The following is a 251-nucleotide window of genomic DNA, read 5'->3' on the forward strand; positions in this document are numbered from 1 at the left end:
TGAACGCAAGAGGAAGTGAGAGTAGATTTGTAAAAGCAAACTTGATATTTGCCTTCTTGAATCATTTGTTTTAGTTGGAATTTAACTCATAAATCAGCTTCAACACATTATGAAAATGTATCTCACGGATCCAATGTTAAGGTTAGTATGGTACCCGCTCTTGAGTGTGCAAGGAGCATAATTAAAACAGAAGCATTACATTTGCTGTTCTCAGATTCACATTATTTCCTTAAATGTAAAAACACAACGGA

Source organism: Nerophis ophidion, linkage group LG06 (assembly GCF_033978795.1).
Source record: "Nerophis ophidion isolate RoL-2023_Sa linkage group LG06, RoL_Noph_v1.0, whole genome shotgun sequence".
Lineage (NCBI taxonomy): Eukaryota > Metazoa > Chordata > Actinopteri > Syngnathiformes > Syngnathidae > Nerophis > Nerophis ophidion.